Consider the following 19,808-nt stretch of genomic DNA (forward strand, 5'->3'; position numbering starts at 1 on the left):
AAGGGTCTATCCAACAAGAAGATCTAACAATTGTAAATATCTATGCCCCTAACATGGGAGCAGCCAATTATATAAGGCAATTAATAACAAAAGCAATGAAACACATCGACAACAATACAATAATAGTGGGGGACTTTAATACCCCCCTCACTGAAATGGACAGATCATCTAAGCAAAAGATCAACAAAGAAATAAAGACTTTAAATGACACACTGGACCAAATGGACTTCACAGACATATTCAGAACATTCCATCCCAAAGCAACAGAATACACATTCTTCTCTAGTGCCCATGGAACATTCTCCAGAATCAATCACATCCTAGGTCATAAATCAGGTCTCAACCGGTACCAAAAGATTGGGATCATTCCCTGCCTATTTTCAGACCACAATGCTTTGAAACTAGAACTCAATCACAAGAGGAAAGTCGGAAAGAACTCAAATACATGGAGGCTAAAGAGCATCCTACTGAAGACTGAATGGGTCAACCAGGAAATTAAAGAATTTAAAAAAATCATGGAAACCAATGAAAATGAAAACACAACTATTCCAAACCTTTAGGATGCAGCAAAGGCAGTTCTAAGAGGAAAGTATATAGCAATACAAGCCTTTCTCAAGAAACAAGAAAGGTCTCAAGTACACAACCTAACCCTACACCTAAAGGAGCTGGAGAAAGAACAGCAAATAAAGCCTAAACCCAGCAGGAGAAGAGAAATAATAAAGATCAGAGCAGAAATCAATGAAATAGAAACTAAAAGAACAGTAGAACGGATCAACGAAACTAGGAGCTGATACTTTATGTGGAAAATCCCAAAGACTCCACCCCAAAACTGCTAGAACTCATACAGGAATTCAGTAAAGTGGCAGGATATAAAATCAATGCACAGAAGTCAGTGGCATTCCTATACACCAACAAGACAGAAGAAAGAGAAATTAAGGAGTCGATCCCATTTACAATTGCACCCAAAACCATAAGATACCTAGGAATAAATCTAACCAAAGAGACAAAGGATCTTTACTCAGAAAACTATAAAATACTCATGAAAGAAATTGAGGAAGACACAAAGAAATGGAAAAACGTTCCATGCTCATGGATTGGAAGAACCAATATTGTGAAGATGTCAATGCTACCTAGAGCAGTCTACACATTCAATGCAATCCCATCAAAATACCATCCACTTTTTTCAAAGAAATGGAACAAATAATCCTAAAATGTGTATGGAACCAGAAAAGACCCTGAACAGCCAGAGGAATGTTGAAAAAGAAAAGCAAAGCCGGCGGCATCACAATTCTGGACTTCAAGCTCTATTACAAAGCTGTCATCATCAAGACAGCATGGTACTGGCACAAAAACAGACACATAGATCAATGGAACAGAATAGAGAGCCCAGAAATGGACCCTCAACTCTATGGTCAACTCATCTTTGACAAAGCAGGAAAGAATGTCCAATGGAAAAAAGACAGTGTCTTCAACAGATGGTGTTGGGAAAATTGGATAGCCACATGCAGAAGAATGAAACTGGACCACTTCCTTACACCACACACAAAAATAGACTCCAAATGGTTGAAAGACCTCAATGTGAGACAGGAATCCATCCAAATCCTAAAGGAGAACACAGGCAGCAACCTCTTTGACCTCAGCTGAAGCAACTTCTTCCTAGAAACATTGCCAAAGGCAACGGAAGCAAGGACAAAAATGAACTATTGGGACTTCATCAAGATAAAAAGCTTTTGCAAAGCAAAGGAAACAGTCAACAAAACCAAAAGAGAACCGACAGAATGGGAGAAGATATTTGCAAATGACATATCAGATAAAGGGCTAGTATCCAAACTCTATAAAGAACTCATCAAACTCAACACCCAAAGAACAAAGAATCCAATCAAGAAATGGGCAGAAGACATGAACAGACATTTTCCCAAAGAAGACATCCAAATGGCCAACAGACACATGAAAAAGTGCTCAATATCGCTCAGCATCAGGGAAATCCAAATCAAAACCTCAATGAGATACCACCTCACACCAGTCAGAATGGCTAAAATTAACAAGTCAGGAAACGACAGATGTTGGCGGGGATGCGGAGAAAAGGGAAACCATCCTACACTGTTGGTGGGATGCAAGCTGGTGCAGCCACTCTGGAAAACTGTATGGAGGTTCCTCAAAAAGTTGAAAATAGAGCTACCATATGATCCAGCAATTGCACTACTGGGTATTTACCCCAAAGATACAAAAGTAGGGATCCGAAAGTGTACGTGCACCCCGATGTTTATAGCAGCAATGTCCACAATAGCCAAACTGTGGAAAGAGCCCAGATGTCCTTCGACAGATGAATGGATAAGGAAGATGTGGTATATATATACAATGGAATATTATGCAGCCATCAAAACGAATGAGATCTTGCCATTTGCAACGACGTGGATGGAATTGGAGGGTATTATGTTGAGCGAAATAAGTCAAACAGAGAAAGACATGTATCATATGATCTCACTGATATGAGGAATTCTTAATCGCAGGAAACAAACTGAGGGTTGCTGGAGTGGGGCGTGGGGTGGGAGGGATGGGGTGGCTGGGTGATAGACACTGGGGAGGGCATGTGCTCTGGTAAGCGCTGTGAATTGTGCAAGACTGTTGAATCTCAGATCTGTACCTCTGAAACAAATAATGCAATATATGTTAAGAAAAAAAAGAAGAAGAAGAAGGTAGCGGGAGGGGAAGAATGAAGCAGGGGAAATCGGAGGGGTAGACGAACCATGAGAGACGATGGACTCTGAAAAACAAACAGGGTTCTGGAGGGGAGGGGGGTGGGAGGATGGGTTAGCCTGGTGGTGGGTATTGAGGAGGGCACATTCTGCATGGAGCACTGGGTGTTATGCACAAACAATGAATCATGGAACACTACATCTAAAACTAATGATGTAATGTATGGGGATTAACGTAAGAATAAAAAAAAAAAAGCGGAAAAAAAAAAACGGATAGTTCTTTTTTTAAATACCAAAATGGCAAAAGTATATACTACACATTTATGTACATTTTAATGTTATTTCTTTTCCCAGATGGACAAATTCATAGGAAGTAAGGAAATTACTGAGTAAGGATTTAAAAGGCATTATGATTAGAAGTAATTCTCTAAACAGAAGCTAAAATAAAGATCTTGCACCACACACTTGCTCATTCTTCTGCAGGGAGAAGTCTTTCAACCCTGTAACGTCAATCCACACCTCTGCCTCGTCTTTGTCAAAATGAAGCAAATGAATGGCAACTCCTGGCCCAGAACAATGATCCCTGGAACTCTATTTAGACAGAATGTCACGATTTCTGGAAGAAGGAATCATGAATCAGGATCTCACCATCATATTTAAACCACAAAAACTAAATCTGGTTATAGATTAGGACCCGTAAAACGCAAATATCCTATCAGAATGAACTCTCAGGCTCTCCAAAGTGAAGATTTCCACTTAAAAGCTGGAAGCATGGCCAAATACAGCATAAATCTTCGCATTCCGAAAACTACTCCATTTACTTTATGAGATTGTCATCTTGGTGTAATTCTCAATGTTGTTTTAAGTAAGGAAATTATCAGCTGAGGTTCAAGACTGCAATTAGATTTATTTCAGTTTCCCTGATTCTTCTTACTCTTTTTAAATCCAGCTAATGAGTCTTGAGTTCTCTGTCCTACAGGCATGCAAGCCATTGTGGTCGGTATGTATCTTCCCATACATGAACACATTGATCCCTCTCTGGAATACACCAAGCGCCCTGCTAAGTAAGCACCTGTTTGTACCCAGCACAGCCACCACGAGTTCATGGGCCTAAATCATCTCTGACATTCACTATGGATTTCTGTAATTATGAATTGTCACTCCTTATCTCTTATTCTCCATAGACCCTTTTAGGCAAGTTCTACCCAGAATGGTCTATAAAGTGGGAATCACACCATATAACTCCCTCTCGAGCTGCCATTTATAGGTCATTCCTTTCCAATGTTCTCTCCTTGAACAATCTCTAATAGGATGGTAGCACAGTTGAGATGGTCGATTACAGCGCTTCCGATTCATGCAATTTCTCACAACACCACCTGAGCAAAGAACTCTTATCTCGATAACAAAAGTATTACTTAAAATGGAAATACTGCACTTCGGTTAAATAAGATACAACTCCTTGAAAATTAAGTTTCTCAAATAAGTATAATAATAGCATGCAAGGAGAAGTGTGGCATTAACCCCAGACCTGGGGTGGTGAGGCCATTATTCCAGCTCACCAGTGACTCCCTGTGCACCTTTATAGCAGCGCCTTCGTCCCCCAGCGTGACCCCATGCTCCCTTCTACTCTCACCCTTGGACTCCTGAAACCGCCGGATTCCTGATTCCAGAATCCCTAAACTAGTGGCTCTTTCACACTTTTTTCTTTTTTTTCACTCAAGTGGCCCTTTGAAGGATTTTGAATACCTACTAAAGTACTGCAAAGGATTTAATTCCTGGAATATTGCAACGACTGTCATTTTAAGTAAAACTGGTACCTGGTTCTTTTAAACGTACCCGATGGCCCGGAGACGACCATACCCATGCAAGGCCCCCATCCTCAGCACCGAGGAGATCAGGCCACAAAGTGGATGGTGGCCCTGGCAGTCGGCAAGGTAGCAACTCGAACAAGGCATCAGAAATCGTATACTGTCACTTTTACTCCTTGACTCTTCACTCCACTCCATTTACCCCAAAGAATTTCATCCTGAAGTAATAGATCTCATGCATGAAAGCTTTTATTGACCATTTCATCTGTCCCTACAACAAAGATATGTAGGCGAGTGAATTAAAATGTTTGCTTTAAGACACCCTGTGACCATGAGGTTCAAGTGTTTACACAGGTGATACAAATTTTTATTAATAACTTTAAATATAAAAGGTAAACTGTCACCACTTGTGGTGAGGACAGAGCTTTTTTAAAATGGGTCTTTGATAATAATAAAAAATAAATAAATAAAACATTCATCTCAAGAAGGGATATGAGCGAAAAAATAAATAAAAATAAAAAATAAAATGTGTCTTTGAATAAATAGTCCCTCTTGCTGGGCTGAGACTGGGTTCAGCAGCACTTCTAGACTATTCAGGGTGTTTTTTGAAATAAGCATGAGAAACCATTCTCACAGAGAGCATTTGTCTCAGTAATGTCACTTACAACCACTGATTCCCATAACGACACACACCTAAGCTCACAGTGACCCTTCCTCTATTCCCAGTGACCCACCAGAGGATAACAGGATTAGGTTCTCCTTCAGTTTTGCTGAAAACACAGAATTCAGCACACTCTGATACACACCAAGACATTACCTGGCCCTGGGGGCCGCTTGCTTTGTCACTTCCCACACCAGGGTTCGGAACTTCCCAGAGATGTCTGTGCCCTCCCCTCCCCAGGGCTTTCCCAGCCAGGGCTCAGCAGCAGGTGCAAGAGGAGAAGTGGGGCAAGAACAATGTGAAGAGGGACTTGTCCATCTAAGGCTCCTTCTCCAGCATTACTTCTAAGGAAGGGAGGGAACATGGGTAATGTTACATGTTTTGCTGTGTTCTGTCTTCTGTAACGCAGGATCCATGCCTCCACAGAACACATGTTCATACACACAGAAGAAAGGCTCTGCCCACCGTGCTCGCTGAAATGCCTGATTTCAGTATGAAAGTGAAATGCTCACCAAGGCAGACGATCACACAAAGGACTTACTGCTCCTCCAGCTCAAACCATCAACACTCTGATTTTTCAGTGTGTCCATGCCCACTTGTGAAACACTATAATCCAAAGATTTTTTTTAAACAATGCCATGGAGAAATCAAAAAGATGATGATCTTACAGAGTTTTGGCCAATGTCATCTAAATAATGACAGAGAGTTAAAATACATTCCAAAACTAAAAGCCTGAATACAATAAAATAGTTGTCTGATTTGGGGTGATTAATTTTATCTACCCCCTTTTCCCTCAGAGATCCCATTAAGTAACAGTGAAGGAATCTAAAGAAAAAGACATCTACAGAGATGGAAAAGTAAGTGGGGACCAATAAGTTGGAACAATCTCCAGGAACTGGAAAGCAGGTGAACAGGTGGCTGATGACAGAGAGCAGAGGAACAGAGAGCAAAATACACAGGAGTTAAGAAGCTCAGCTAGCACACAGGAGCTCCAGGATGCCTGGACCAGGTCACGGGGGCAGAGACAGACACAGATGATGTAGGGCAATCGAGGAGGAGGGCAGTGTTAAAAATACCTATGTGAATGGTTCACAACATGCCTGGGACACAGAGAGCATGGAGCGTCAGGTGAAGGTTAAAGCATTACTAGGGAATCCTCGTATCCCTTCACACAAAATGTTGATCAGCCCAGCAGCCACCTCCTCCTCACAATATCAGACCATTCTTCCTTTCAAAAATAAAATTGACTTGCTCTAAATGAAGACTTGAACTTGGAAATTTAGGGGTTCTCCAGCAATATAGCCAGCTCTCTGCCCAGCTCCCTCAGGAGAAGCCCACCTGGTGACAAGCTCTGCTTGCAAACTAAGAGCTACAGTCAAAATGAACAAAACAAGCAGCCCAGGGCAGAGGATAAACGGCAGAGAATAAAGTATTCTGAATCTCCCCCCCAAAAAAAGGAAAATTATTCTCCACAAAGAAATCTGAGAAGATATTGGGCCTTAAAAAAAAAAAAAAATGTTGCTCTACCACAGAAATAGAACAAACATGTTTTAGAAACTAAAAATAAAATTGTTGAGATTAAAATCTGAATAGAAATGTTAGAAGACAAAAAAAAAAAAGAAATGTTAGAAGACAACGTTGAGAAAATTTGCCAGAAAGTAGAACAAAAATATGAGACTCAAAAGTAGAGAACAGAAAACAAAACACTAAGAATCAATCTAGTGTTTCAATGTAATGTCAATGTAGTGTAATCAATGTTATCAAAGAAACACTACATGAGAGTTTACAAAAGCCAAAGGCACAAAACTACCAACTGGAATCTAGAGTCCACATAGCCAAGCATCTTGACTGGGAGGGAAAAACATACACCCATGGATATCCTCATAATTTCCTAGAACACAAAGATAAAGAGAAAAGTGTATTTGCAGAGAGGAGAAATCAGTTCAACAAACGAGAATGAGACTTTCAAGTAACAACACTGAATTTAAAAAAAGGGAAAAAACGCCTTCAAACGTCTTTACCAAAATTAGATGCTAGACTTCTATACCCAGCCCAACTTTCACACACATGCAGCCAGACAGGCAAGATCGGAAAAGTCACCTTCTACTCTTATTTTCTTAGTAAATTATTTGAAGTTGCACATTAGCAAAATGAGGGTGAAAATCAACACAGAAAAAGACAAGGAACAATAGGTCTAGCCAGGAGGGAAATGAAAGAGACAGAACCCAGGGCTTCCTGCCCAGAAGGCAGTGAGTTCAAGCAAACAGGGCTTCAGGAAGTGGCTCCTGTCAATGAGGCAGTCGATGGGGGAAATGAGGATGTTTCAGGTGAGAAATGTAGCGTTTGGAACGTAGCTAAGAGGCAGTGAGGGAAGAAAATGCAAGAAAAGGAAAAGCCGTCAGAAACTTTAGCTGGAATGAACAGCTAGTTGAGAAAGAAAACAATGAACACACACCAGGCAGGTAGCTCTGCCCTGAATTTTGCCATTTAGATAACAACACACATGTACACATGTATTTTCAACTTTCAACCCACTGAAAAGCACCAAACGTAACTACGATCACTAAGCACAACTGAATGGTATCCACAACGGACACATGTTGGCAGGCAGAAGTGAACCAAGAAAGGAAGGAAGCTGACAGGTGTTAATGTCCCCGCCTTACAAAATGGGTTGTCGGGTGACACAACTGTGAGCTGATGGAGTGATAAGTAAAGGAGGAAACTGTCAATCAAGGTATCGCAGTAGCAAAGAGAAGGATCTAAAAGCAGTGACTTCCTTATGCTGAGAGAAGGGGCAGATGTGAGTAGTTAGAAATGTTAAAGGGGATTAATTAGGAGATGAGGAAATCACCTGAGAAGACCTGAAAACACAGCCACACGTCCAAGTGAGCGACACAGTGAAACTACTTGACGGTGCGTATGTGTCCACCCCGGAGAACGCACCCCACCAGGAGGGAGCCCGTGGCTCACCGTGGACTCTGGGTAATGAGCAGTGCGGCACACCAGCGCTAACTAATGTCAGTAAAGATCAACGCTGACCACCCACAGGGGGCCACGAGGAATCTCTGCACCTTCCTCTCTATTTTGCCATGAGCCACAAACTGCACTAAAAAATAAAGTCTGGTCAAAAACTTCGAGTTACACGTGATTCTCCTCCCCTTATAGGGAGGAGTGGAGCCAGAGGCTACTGCTTTTCACTGCAATTCCTTCTGTATCATCTGATTAATTTTGTGCAAATGTTACTCTAAAATACATGTAAAGATATATATTTTTTTAAAGATTTTATTTATTTATTTGACAGAGAGAGACACAGTGAGAGAGGGAACACAAGCAGGGGGAGCGGGAGAGGGAGAAGCAGGCTCCCCGCAGAGCAGGGAGCCCGATGCGAGACTCGATCCCAGGACCCTGGGATCATGACCTGAGCCGAAGGCAGACTCAACGACTGAGCTACCCAGGCGCCCTGTAAAGATATATATTAAGATGAAGGTTTTCCAGTCTTCGTATTCAACAAGGAAACAAGCGTGAAGGGTTTTCTCCACCTAAAGAAAGTCTTCATTACCATTTCACAGTTTATACAGAAGGTACAAATACAGAACTGATTTTTATGAAGAAATACTAGGAAGGCTTTCAATACAGCCAACCCCATCACAGCATCCTGCCTCCTCACCCCTCCCAGCACTGACGGCCTCAGAGCAGGGCGGACCCTGTGCACCCTGACCAGCATGGAACCCTTGGGCAGTTACCTTCTGTGGCTTTGGTCCCCTCAGCTTAAAGCAGATTGATCAGGGACGTGCGGCCCATGGTTCTCTTTTCTTGTGGGATCTCGCCTGGCTTTGGTGTAAGGCTGATGCTGGCCTCATTTAGAAGTGTTCTCTCTACTTCCCCCTTTCAGAAGAGTTTAAGAAGGATTGGTATTAATTCTTCTATGAATATGCAGAAGAACTCAGATGTGAAGCTGTCTGGTCCTGGGCTTTTCTTTGTTGGGAGGTAATCAAAACCTTTCTTTGATTACCACTTTCTTTGCTTTCCACTTCTTGACTCAGTCTTGACAGGCTCCACGTCTAGGAATTTATGCCTTTCCTCTAGGATACCCAATGTGCTACCATATCACTATTTATGACAGTCCACATGATCCTCTTATTGCTGGGCATCCGTGATAATGTCTCCTCTTTCAACAGTGATCTTATTTTTCTGAGTCTTCTTTCTTCCTGTTGGTCCAGCTACAGTCTGTCAACAGCAGACCCCCACCCACGGTGGTCTCATGGAACTCAATGAGACACCAGCAACACAGCATCGACCACCACGCCTGGGTGCTCACTCAGGAAATGGTAGCTGAATCTCTATTATCTTTAATGATCAGAGTACAGTTGACCCTTTAAAAACACAGTGCCTAGGGACACCAGACCCCTGTGCGGTCTAAAATTCACACATGATTTCTGACTCCCCAACAATGTAACTACTAATAGCCTACTTTTGACCACAAGGAAGTCTTACCAATAACATGAACATTCCATTAACACATTCTGCAGGTTATATGTGTTATATACCGTATTCTTACAACAAACTAGGCTGGAGAAAAGAAAATACTTATTATGAAAATGGTAAGAGAAAATAGATTTAGTTTTGTAAAAAAAATTACATGAATGTGCAAGGGTCAAATATATAAATCAGTTAAGATCTTGCTGAACATATAAGCCCAAAGAAATACAAAAGTAGAGAAACTGATGTTTTGAACTGAGAATAACTGTAGAAATCATTTCATCTGGTTCTACACACTTAGAGATGGGGCCACAGAGCTGAGGCTGATGTGCACATAATCATGGCTGAAGGAAGGGGCAAGAGCAGAAGGAATGGGGATTTAGTGCTAAAGTCAGAGATCAACAAAGTGATCAATGGATGCATGATAGTCAAATAACCTGTAGGTAGGAATGCTGATTCAGTTCTCAGGGGACACCCTGCAGGACTTCACCATGACTCCGAGAGACTGTGTGCCCAGTGGCACCCAGCAGGAAGGAGAGGACCTGTGATCAGGTGTGGCTGGGGTTGCAGCTGGAAAAGAAGATCCCATGACAACAGGTCTGGAGGAACCAGACAGACATGATGTGAGAGGAGTGCAGAGAAGTAAGCCAGCCCCCAAGCTGCTCAAAGTCTGTCTGCATGTGGATGATGAAGGTAACCAGACACACAGCATTTGGGGAGACCAACTGAAGGCAAAGCTATCGAGATCAGAAGCTGGTAAGAACCTTGGCAGCACATACTTTTGGAGAGTTTCCAGGAAAACCTGCAATACTTCAGATGCGTCACGTGAAAAGTTGTTGCACCATCTCTAATTCAATAAAAATATTCACAGTTTGTTTTAATCAGTAAAAATAAAAGACACAGTCTCATAAAGATGGATGGATTGGGGCGCCTGGCTGGCTCAGATGGTTAAGCGTCTGCCTTCGGCTCAGGTCATGATCTCAGGGTCCTGGGATCGAGTCCCGCATCGGGTTCCCTGCTCAGTGCAGAGCCTGCTTCTCCCTCTCCCTCTGCCACTCCCTCTGCTTGTGCTCTTCTGTCTATCTCTGTCAAATAAATAAATAAAATCTTTAAAAAAAAGATGGATGGATTGAAACAAAAAAAAACCAGCTGAAAATTTAAAAATGCTTTCCCAAAAATATGGGAGACACAGTATCACCTTCTGAGTATAGTAATTTCTATGGTTAAACGACTTTCACTACGTGCGTGCCCAGGGAGCTCACCAGGATGCTCTGTGCTGAGGAACTGAGCAGAGTTCAGTCTAGTGCTCAGCCCCAGGAAGGGAATCCGAATGTCCATCCAGGCTCCACTGCTGTCCCATCCCCCGGCTGGTCAGCCAGGCTTGCCAGGTCTCGGGATCCTGTTTCATGCTGCCCTCCATGCACAGGTACAGAAGGGAATGACATCGTTGTCACCCCCATTCCACTGATAAGATGACTGGCACTCACAGACACGGTCATGGCCAAGTTTACTCGGCCAGGAGGTCAGGTCACCCACCCTCCATCATGCCTCACCGTCACCCCACGACCGTGAAACCATACAGCTGAGGGCACACGCATTTGAGAACACCTGATGGCTTTTAAATCCACCAAGAGAACAGACTCGGCCTCTGATTACATAGTGAATTTGACACAGAGTTTCTGGAGAAAGGCATACAGCTTCCCACCACTTTCAACACTATCTGGGCTTCTGCTAAAACATGACTCTAAAATGGGAAAATCAGAGACACACAGTCTCTAAATCAAAGACGTCTGATCTTAGATTCAGTAGTGTGGGATTCGAAACTCCAGCCAGGCCCATGGACCACACAGCCTGGGAAGCCAGCACCATTTCCCAATGGACAGGCACAGCACAGGACTCTGAAGGAGCTCGTTCCTGGGCCTCATTCTGAGGCGTGTGCTGCAATCTCCTGTCGGCCCGTAAAACCATGAGTGTGGCATCTCTTAAAACCCAGCATGAAATAAATCAATCTCATTAACTGCATCACTGTCAACGCAGAACGGGAACTATTTTTTTAGAGAAAACTCATTGTGGGGTAACATTATTTGTAATTTACAGTATTTGTAAATTATTTGTAAATCTAGCTAGCCATTACATGATGACTGGTTTGTGGTTTAAGGTATCTTGTATAGGACATCTTCTGAAGGTTATAAGCTGAATACATAATTGCTAAAGGGAACCATAGAGTAAAGGAATGGTCAGAGTTGGAGGAGTGAAGCACAGATGTTCCAGGATAAAAAGGGTTTCAGTTAGATAGGAAAGAGAAATGGACACAGATCGAGGGAGAAATGTAACACAAGAAACAGGCTGATACAGAATTTTCCAGGTGGGTGATATGGCTTGTGCAAAGGCCCAGTGGCAGGCAACAGTAAACCGTGGGCAGGAATCCCGCATGAGCAGCATTTGCTCCATAAAGCTTTATGTGGAGTACCCCAGGAAAGAGGATATTTTGCAGCAAGCTTTGAAAGCCAGAAGGGAAAAATCTGGATTTGACAAAAGGCAACAGAAAACAGCATGCAGAGAAGTGACATGATAAAAATGGCCTTAGAAAGATTATCCCAGCAGCTGTGTGTAGGATGGTTTCAAGCCGAGGGAGACTGGAGGCGGAGACCTGCTAAGAGAATGTTCTACTAATTCAAGCACAGTGGGGGGAGGGCGTGGTCGGGGTGCAGAACCTGGTGGAGGGAAAGGGCACTCTCACAGAAAGGAAGAGGTCTGGGGCCATCCTCAGTTTCCCCATCTGTAAAATGCCAGGCTTGACCACACACTTCACTTTGAGCACTCTGGGACCCAACAGATTCTAGATGATCCAAAAGACGATGGATAAGATCTCCAGGTGAGCCGGATATGAATAGAGATTGGGGAGAAGGAAAAGGAAAAGCAAATCCCAAACCACACCTAAACAATGAAACCTGGTTTTTGCAAACTAAAGTTCATGCATTTAGTATTCTCTTAAAATCCTTCTAAATAAACAATTGTATCCATACTAACTAAAAGCAGATTAGAGACCATTCCCAAGTAGTCGGTTAATGGTTCCAACCTTACTAGACCCTCAACAGCACCCAGAACAGCTCCATCCTCCACCAGCTCAGGCAGAAGCCTTGGAGAGTCCTTGATGCTTCCCTGCACAGCCCTTCCTTGGACCTAGAAGACAATTACCTCTGCCACCCCAAACACTGCTCCTGATTCCTACTTGTTCTTCAGAACTCACCTGAAATGCCACTTCTGCCCCCACACTCCAAGCTGCCCATCATCATAGGACCAATGCTTCTCCTTCAGAGCTGTCCCCATAGCAGTCTCGTAATTATAATTATGAATACAGTTTTAGGAATTGTTACATATTTATTAATATTTATCTCCCTCCACAGAGGCTTACTCCAGCAAGGGCTTTCTTGTTTCCTGAAATATACATGATGCTGAGCACAGTGCTTGGCCCACTGGGAGTTCACAAATGGATACATCAAATGAATGAACAAACAGTAATGTTCTCTCTTGTATCCACCAGACATGCACCAAAAAATACCTTCCAAAGGACCTATAATCACCAAATATCTGGAAATTCATCTGAAGTTATCCAGATTATTACAAATTGCTAGGAAGAATGCACCTGGGTGGATCAGTCAGTTAAGCATCTGGCGCTTGGTTTTGGCTCAGGTCATAATCTCAGGGTCCTGAGTTGAGCCCTACATCGGGCTCCCTACTCGGCACAGAGTCGGCTTGTCCCTCTCCCTCTGGTCCTCCCTCTACACACTCTCTCATAAATAAAAATCTCTTAAAAAGTTGCTAGGAAGATTTATCAGATGGATTAAAAATGCATATCCTGGTGACAAAGGCATGTGCCCCTTTCTAATGTCCACTCTGTGGCTGCACACATCCAACTGCTGAGTATTCCTTTCTATGGGAACAGAGAATGCTAATCCTGCAGCCCTTGTTTTTTAAGCTATGTTTACTCGGTCCTCCATGAAAGGCTTCACACACAGAAAAAGAGAGAGATGATACATACAGAAATCCACACTTCAAGTTCCTTTGGTATGCGATCACCATCCTACTGAACCTGTGATTCCCTGATATTTAAAGAGAGATCTGTCCCTTTGTTTAAGATACAGTGAAAGTTGTTGAAGTCCAGTGGAGCTGAATTCGGCAAACCCTACAAGTGTTTGTAGATGAAGGTGGCAACTGGATATGGCAGACATCCATCAGGGGGCCCAGTGAGCCCAGGAAATGTTGGAAGTATCATTCAGACATGGCTGGCTCAGGAATTCCTGTGGGACAAGCCCACATGCTCTGGACACTGCCACACCCTCACTCGGGACCATTTTCTCCCAGCAGGAGTGGCTCACTGGGGCACTGAGGCCTCCCCTCAGAACAAGGGCAGGAAACAATGAAAGGAGTTACCAGGGCATCACTTTAAACAGGGAACCCAAGTCTGTACTGTCCAGTTTCCTCTGACTCTCAGGGACCTTGAAATGCCCGTCCCATCGCAATTACACAGACAGGGCCATTATCCCTAATTTGTCGCCGACTGTAAACTTACCATGCTTTCTCTGTACATTTATTTTTAAATACTTCAAGGAAAACAATGATTATTTATCTCATTTTATTATGTTGGATCATCGTAGAGGACACGCATCGTGTTTAAAAACTGGTAAATCTCCATCTGGTGCACTGATAAATTCTGTATGCCTATGATATTTGAACAGATGAATAAAGAACTCAAAGACACTTCTGGGCTTGAAAACTGACTGCACCTACTGTTATTTCTCCTATTTTCTCTCTGTGACTCCCTTCAATTTTGCAGGCCCCTCCCGCCCTCCCGGTCCCCTTGCGGTGGCCTCACCTAGAACTTCTCACTCCTCACGGATCTGCCCGTAATTTCTGAAGACCTGCAGGGGTATCTGCTACCTCACAGAAACCCTTTCAGTTCTTCATTCCTAGAAGGAAATGTTTAATGAGTAAACTTATGATTTAAACGGACTTCATTCATCCTAGTGACTGAATGTCCCTATTTCCCTATGGACAAAGCTTCAGTATAAACAAATTGTGGCCATATTAGCCTAGAAGTAACATTAAAGAACACTGAGTCTCAAATCCAACAATACATTATCATTCACCACAATCAGGTGAGATTATTCTGGGGTTGTAAGGATGGTTCAATATCCTTGAATCCATCAGTATGATACAACACATTAATAAAGGATAAAAATCACATGACCACCTCAATAGATGCAGAAAAAACACATCTGACTAAATTCAACATCTGTCTGTGATTAAAAAAAAACACTCTCAAAAAAGATGGTTTACAGAAAACACACCTGAATGTAATAAAGGCCAAATATGAAAAACCCAGAGCAAACATCAACCTCAATGGTGAAAACCTGAAAGTGTTTCCTCTAACATCAGGAACAAGACAAGGATTCCCATTTTCACCACTTCTATTCAACACAGTACTAGAAGTTCCAGCCACAGCAATCAGACAAGAAAAAAGAAATAAAAGGCATCCAAATTGGTAAGGAAAAGTTAAAGTACCACTATTTGCAGATGGCATAATACTATATTTAGAAAGCCCTAAACACACCAAAAACTATTAGAAGTAATAAATTCAGTAAAGTTGCAGGATACAAAAGTAATGTACAGAAATCTGTTGAGTGTCTATACACTAATAATGAAGTAGCAGAAAGAGAAATTAATAAAGTAGTCTCCTTTACAACTGCACCAAAAAAATAAAATAAAATACCTAGGAACAAACTTAACCAAAGAGGTAAAAGACCTGTACTTTGAAAACTATAAAACACTGATGAAAGAAACTGAAGACCACATATGTGGAAAGATATTCCATGCTCATGGATTGGAAGAACCAATATTGTTAAAATGTCCATACTACCCAAAGCCATTTACAGAATCAATGAAATCCCTATTAAAATACCAACAAAAACAATAACAATAATTTAAAATAATTTAAAAAAGATACACAACCACTCAATTTATTTACAATAGCCAAGATATGAAAGCAACCCAAGTATCCATCAATAGATGAATTGATAAAGAAGGTGTAATACACACACACCACACACACACATGAATATACACAGTGGAATATTATTCAGCCAATAAAAAGGATGAAATCTTGCCATTTGCAACAACATGGATGGATCTAAAGGGTATTATGCTAAGCGAAGTCAGAGAAAAACAAATATCATACAATTTTACACATACGAGGAATCTAAAAAAAAAAACAAAGACTCAAAGAAAAAAAAGCAGAATCACTCCATAAATACAGAGAGGAAACTGGTGGTTGTGGGAGGGCAGGTGGTTGGGGGCATGGGCAAAATGGGTGGAGGGCAGTGGGAGATACAGACATCCAGGTATGGGATGAAAGGCACATGGGATGTCTGGGTGGTTCAGTCGTTAAGCATCTGCCTTCGGCTCACGTCATAATCCCAGGGTCCTGGGATCGAGTCCCACATCGGGCTCCCTGCTCCACGGGAAGCCTGCTTCTCCCTCTCCCGCTCCCCCTGCTTGTGTTCCCTCTCTTGCTGTGTCTCTCTGTCAAATGAATAAATAAAATTATTAAAAAATAAAAAAGAAAGAAAGGCACAGCACAGGGAATACGGTTGGTGATACTGTAACAGCGGGTGGAAGACGGTCGGTGAGGCTCTAACAGCAGGTGGAAGACATTCGGTGAAGCTGTAACAGCACCATATGCTGGCAGACGTAGCCACACTCGTGGTGGGCACAGCAAAACTTTGTCCAATCGCTAGGCTGTACCCCTGAAGCTAATGTAACATTCTGTTCAACTACCCTCAAATAAAAAGAACGCTGAGCCTTCCTAACATGCCCTAAAGTGACTACTGCTCCCGAGAGGCATTTGTCAAGTCCACGCTCGGAGATGCAGGGGAGGGACGCGGCACAAAGGATCACCGTCCTCCCTCCCTGGGAATCACAGGTGGACAGCGACACCGTTATCCCGGCTTGTGTCCCACACTGTAAAGTCTGCATACTTTTCAAGGCAACTGTTCGCATTTTGCAAGAGAGAGAGGATAATACTTGACCCCAAATAAGCTTGTAATCTGTGTTCTTCTAAGGTGGGGGTTTAGGACAAAACAATCATAGGAGAGTGACCATGGCTTTTGCCACATTTCTAAAAATAATCTTTTTTTTTTTTTAAAGATTTTATTTATTTATTTGAGAGAGAGAGAATGAGAGACAGAGAGCATGAGAGGGAGGAGGGTCAGAGGGAGAAGCAGACTCCCTGCCGAGCAGGGAGCCCGATGCGGGACTCGATCCCGGGACTCCAGGATCATGACCTGAGCCGAGGGCAGTCGCCCAACCGACTGAGCCACCCAGGTGCCCTGATTCTGCATTTCTTTTTTCTTTTTTTTTTAAAGATTTTATTTATTTATTTGAGAGAGAGAGAATGAGAGACAGAGAGCATGAGAGGGAAGAGGGCAGAGGGAGAAGCAGACCCCCCGCCGAGCAGGGAGCCCGACGAGGGGCTCGATCCCGGCACCCCGGGATCATGACCTGAGCCGAAGGCAGTCGCTCAACCAACTGAGCCACCCAGGCGCCCTCTAAAAATAATCTTGAGAAACAGGTAAGCAGGTGTCTATCTGGACGGACAAAGGAATACAACATTTGAGAGGAAGACTGTCCTGAGAAACCCAAGAGCAGGCCATCTGCAGGGGGCCAACCGGGGTGACTCTGGGCTGCTCGGGCAAGGGGACCCGGCCGGCCTGCACTCCCCTCCCCAGAGGCTTCGTCACAAGGGCCACCACACTCCACGTCTGCCCGACCTGCAGGGGCCGCTGTCAGAATCTGGGTGGGTCCCCATGCATCCCACGCCTCCTGGCCAGCTTAGGCAGCCCGCCACTTCTACATTTCAGGGGGGATCCGGGCCTCGTTATGCTGCATCCTCCATGTGTAGCACTGAATGAATGGGCCCAGGGCGTGAAAGCAGGAAGATTGGCAGGAAGCACTGCTCTGAGCATCGACCTGTGGCCTCAGCCCCTATTCCTGGATGACAAAGTCAGATGCACCCCAGACAGATGCTAACCAGCTCCCGAGCACACCTGATCCCCCCGGTCCCTGCTCCACCTGTCTGCGCATCAGATACCACTGTTAAGTGCTGGGCGAGGGCCAACTGTTCGGTCCTGCCATGTCCATGGCTCCCACCGGACTAGGAGCTTCTGGTGGGCAAGGACCACATCCCACTGTCCTTTCTGACCACAGCGCGGGATCTGACACAGACAAACCCTGTCACAGAACCCGTGAGTCAGGTGCATCAAGAAAACATAAGCGTGAGAACATCAGATGAAGCAGAATTTTGAACTTGCCATCAGGATTAGGAAAGAGGCAGAAAACCCAGAGAAGTGCTTATGTTTTTTAAACCTTACATTTATTAAACGTCTCCCAGAGAAAGCAACAAGGACCCGGAGGGAGGACGCTGAGCTGGCACGCTCAAGAACGGGACAGGGAGAGACGCCCCTGAGCAGTGATCAGAAACGCGTCAGGAGCTCTTAGCACATCAGACGTTTATGTCACAAAGTATCGGAAACAGATCTTTCCAGGGAGGGACGGTCGTGGCATCCCACACGGCTAACGGCCCCTGTCTGCGGGCAGAGGCTGGGGGGGCCAAACTTCCAGGCCCCAGCAGCTTGCGCAGCTCACCTTCTCCGTCGAAATAGTGCAGCCCAGGCCCACAGTTCAGAATTGGTCTATTTTAGGACTGGACATTTTTCAGACACTAAATTTAGCTCGCTTGAATTCTTCTTAAAAAACGCTCTCCCATTAAACCTTTTGAAACGGGAAATCTACATTTCATTATAAAGTCAGAACACAGTGTTCTCTGATCAGCTGTGAAGCGCAGGGGAAAGTGAGCGTTAGGGACGGCGCACTCGGCAGAATCAAATGCCTCATGGGGGTATTTTGGGAAGGTTGAGGGCATACAACGAATGGACTCATGCTTAGATGTCTGATCATCAAATACCGAAAATGTGTGGTCATTAATTATTTTTAAAATAATAACCTATGGTATGAGTTTCAAAAAGTGATGTTTAGTTTGCCTTTTTGTTATCTTTCATTAGTGATTCTGGCCGTTCTCAAATGCTTATGGACCAAACTACTGACTCTTTTATGAATTTCCTGATTATTCCTTATCCATTTTTATGCACTCATGAAAATAACCTTTATACATAAAGGATATTAACCCATTTTTAAGGATAAGAACAAACGTGCCTCCAAGCTCACCATGTGCGCCTTTAGTTTTCTCTGGGTGGGCACAGAAAAGTTTCCTGACGTTCCTTTCCTCTCCTTTGCTCTCGTGGCTCTCACTCTTACAAACCCCGTCCTGAGCCACGATCAGCTCACACTTGCCCCCTTTCCCAGCTGTGGCGAGGGTGCCACGGAATGAGCACTCACACCGTGCTGGTGGGGACGTCCTGCTCTGGAAGGAGCTCGGCAGCAGTTTCAAGTTCTAAGACCGTTCATGCCCACTACGGTGAGCCAAAAACGGCCCCCAGGGGACGGCCACTCCACTGCCTGGAATCCAGCAACCTGACCTTGTTTGGAAACGAGGTCTTTGAGGCTGTGATTCAAGTAGGAACACGGAGAAGAGCCAACGCTCCCGGGTCATCTGGGTGGGTCCCAGATCCAGTGACAAGAGTCCCTCGAAGAGAGAGAGACTGGAGATGGACAGGAGACACAGACCCAGACAAGAAACCACGTGAAGATGGAGGCGGAGACCGAGTGATGGGGCCACAAGCCACAGGACCCCCAGTCAGCCCCCAGAATGGCAGCCAAAAATTTTGGTAAGCAACTGAAACTAAGCAATAAGGCAATGCTTAAATAATACTGTATATGGGAATATTATACTTCAATAAAATCAAAGAATATCTTAAAAATAGGGGCACATTCTCAGAAAAGAATATAAAGTGAAAAAACACTATAGTTTGCAATTTTGGTTTAAAAAAATAATAAGATGGGAAAGAAGCATGCAAGAGAAAAACAATGATTGTTTCTAGGTCATGGAATTACTGGTGACTTTGAAGTCATTACTTTGTGCTTCTCTATAATTTCTAAATATTTAGCAGATCCAATGGCCGGAAAAAGAAAAGAAAATGTATGAATGTC

This window comes from Mirounga leonina, unplaced genomic scaffold (genome assembly GCF_011800145.1).
Source record: "Mirounga leonina isolate KUSES-001 unplaced genomic scaffold, KU_Mleo_1.0 Mir_128, whole genome shotgun sequence".
In the NCBI taxonomy this organism is placed as follows: domain Eukaryota; kingdom Metazoa; phylum Chordata; class Mammalia; order Carnivora; family Phocidae; genus Mirounga; species Mirounga leonina.